The sequence below is a fragment of the Triticum urartu genome, chromosome 6A (genome assembly GCF_056163025.1).
Source record: "Triticum urartu cultivar PI428250 chromosome 6A, HENAU_Tu73, whole genome shotgun sequence".
In the NCBI taxonomy this organism is placed as follows: Eukaryota; Viridiplantae; Streptophyta; class Magnoliopsida; order Poales; family Poaceae; genus Triticum; species Triticum urartu.
In genome coordinates, this window is record NC_141878.1 from 68,819,583 (window position 1) to 68,822,861 (window position 3,279).

A 3,279-nucleotide genomic window follows, 5' to 3' on the forward strand; every position below is an offset into this window, starting at 1 on the left:
AAGATCGAACCCAAAGCTAAGCACTTCTCCCATGGCAAGAACTACCAATCTAGTTGGCCAAACCAAATGGATAATTCGAAGAGACTTGCAAAGATAACCAATCATACATAAAAGAATTCAAAGAAGATTCAAATATTATTCATAGATAGACTTGATCATAAACCCACAATTCATCGGTCTCAACAAACACACCGCAAAAAGAAGATTACAGAGAATAGATCTCCACAAGAGAGGGGGAGAACTTTGTATTGAGATCCAAAAAGAGAGAAGAAGCCATCTAGCTACTAACTATGGACCCGAAGGTCTGAGGTAAACTACTCACACTTCATCGGAGAGGCTATGATGATGTAGAAGTCCTCCGTGATGACGGCCCTCTCCGGCGGAGCTCCGGAACAGGCCCCAAGATGAGATCTCGTGGATACAGAAAGTTGCGGCAGTGGAATTAGGTTTTTGGCACCTGTTCTGATCGTTTGGGGGTACATAGGTATATATAGGAGGAAGAAGTACGTCGGTGGAGCTCCGAGGGGCCCACGAGGCAGGGGGCGCGTCCTAGGAGGGGCGCCCCCCACCCTCGTGACCGCCTCTCTGATGCCTTGGCATAGGGTCCAAGTCTCCTGGATCACGTTCGGTGAGAAAATCACGTTCCCGAAGGTTTTATTCCGTTTGGACTCCGTTTGATATTCCATTTCTTCGAAACACTGAAACAGGCAAAAAAATAGCAATTCTGGGCTGGGCCTCCGGTTAATAGGTTAGTCCCAAAAATAATATAAAAGTGGAAAATAAAGCCCAATATAGTCCAAAACAGTAGATAATATAGCATGGAGCAATCAAAAATTATAGATACGTTGGAGACGTATCAGGCATCCCCAAGCTTAATTCCTGCTCGTCCTCGAGTAGGTAAATGATAAAAGGAGAATTTTTGATGCGGAGTGCTACTTGGCATAATTTCAATGCAAATCTTCTTAATTGTGATATGAATATTCAGATTCGAAAGATTCAACACAAAAGTTTATATTGACATAAAAATAATAATACTTCAAGCATACTAACAAAGCAATTATGTCTTCTCAAAATAGCATGGCCAAAGAAAGTTATACCTATAAAATCATATAGTCTGGCTATGCTCTATCTTCACCACACAAAGTATTTAAATCATGCACAACCCCGATGACAAGCCAAGCAATTGTTTCATACTCTAACTTTTTCAAAACTTTTTCAATCTTCACGCAATACATGAGCGTGAGCCATGGATATAGCACTATAGGTGGAATAGAATGGTGGTTGTGGAGAAGACAAAAAGGAGAAGATAGTCTCACATTAACTGGGCGTATCAACGGGCTATGGAGATGCCCATCAATAGATATCAATGTGAGTGAGTAGGGATTGCCATGCAACGGATGCACTAGAGCTATAAGTATATGAAAGCTCATCAAAAGAAACTAAGTGGGTGTGCATCCAACTTTCTTGCTCATGAAGACCTAGGGAAATTTGAGGAAGCCCATCATTGGAATATACAAGCCAAGTTCTATAATGAAAGATTCCCACTAGTATATGAAAGTGATAACATGAGAGACTCTCTACTATGGTGCTACTTTGAAGCACAAGTGTGGTAAGAGGATAGTAACATTGTCCCTTCTCTCTTTTTCTCTCATTTTTTATTTATATTTTTTATTTGGTCCTTTTCTCTTTTTTTCCTTTTTATGGCCTCTTTTTATTTGGGCTTCTTTGGCCTCTTTTTTATTTATTTTTCGTCCGGAGGCTCATCTCGACTTATGGGGGAATCATAGTCTCCATCATCCTTTCCTCACTGGGACAATGCTCTAATAATGATGATCATCACACTTCTATTTTTCTTACAACTCAACAATTACAACTCGATACTTAGAACAAAATATGACTCTATATGAATGCCTCCGACGGTGTACCGGGATATGCAATATGACAATGATGGAGTGTGTCATAATAAACGGAACGATGGAAAGTTGCGTGGCAATATATCTCAGAATGGCTATGGAAATGCCATAATAGGTAGGTGTATGGTGGGTGTATGATACCGGCGAAAGGTGCGTGGTATTAGAGAGGCTAGCAAAGGTGGAAGGGTGAGAGTGCGTATAACCCATGGACTCAACATTAGTCATAAAGAACTCATATACTTATTGCAAAAATCTAGAAGTTATCAAAGCAAAGTAATACGCGCATGCTCCTAGGGGGATAGATTGGTAGGAAAAGACCATCGCTCGTCCCCGACCGCCACTCATAAGGAAGACAATCAATAAATAAATCATGCTCTGACTTCATCACATAACGGTTCACCATACGTGCATGCTACGGGAATCACAAACTTTGACACAAGTATTCTTTAAATTCACAACTACTCAACTAGCATGACCTTAATATTATCACCTCCATATCTCAAAACAATTAGCATACTTCAATCTTTTCTTAGTATTCAACACACTCAAAAAAAAGTTTCACAAATCTTGAATACCAAGCATATTATTATTAAGCAAATTACCATGCTATTAAGAGACTCTAAAAATAATTTAAGTGAAGCATGAGGGATCAATAATTTCTTTAAAACAAATCCACCACCGTGCTCTAAAAGATCTAAGTGAAGCACATAGAGCGAAATTATAATGCTCAAAAGATATAAGTGAAGCACATCGAGCAAAACTACATAGCTCGAAAGATATAAGTGAAGCACATAGAGTATTCTATCAAATTTTAATTCATGTATGGCTCTCTCAAAAGGTGTGTACAGCAAGGATGATTGTGGCATACTAAGACACAAAGACAAAAATAATACAAGACGCTCCAAGCAAAACACATATCATGTTGGTGAATAAAAATATAGCTCCAAGTAAATTACCGATGGAAGTGGACGAAAGATGTGATGCCTTCCGGGGCATCCCCAAGCTTTGACTTTTTGGTGTCCTTGGATTATCTTGGGGGTGCCATGGGCATCCCCAAGCTTAGGCTCTTGCCACTCCTTGTTCCATAATCCATCAAAAGAATTCACCCAAAACTTGAAAACTTCACAACACAAAACTTAAAGTAGAAAACTCGTGAGCTCCGTTAGCGAAAGAAAACAAAAGACCACTTCAAGGTACTGTAATGAACTCATTCTTTACTTATATTGGTGTTAAACCTACTTTATTCCAACTTCTCTATGGATTATAAACTATTTTACTAACCATAGATTCATCAAAATAAGCAAACAACACACGAAAAACAGAATCTGTCAAAAACAGAACAGTCTGTAGTAATCTGTAGCTAGCG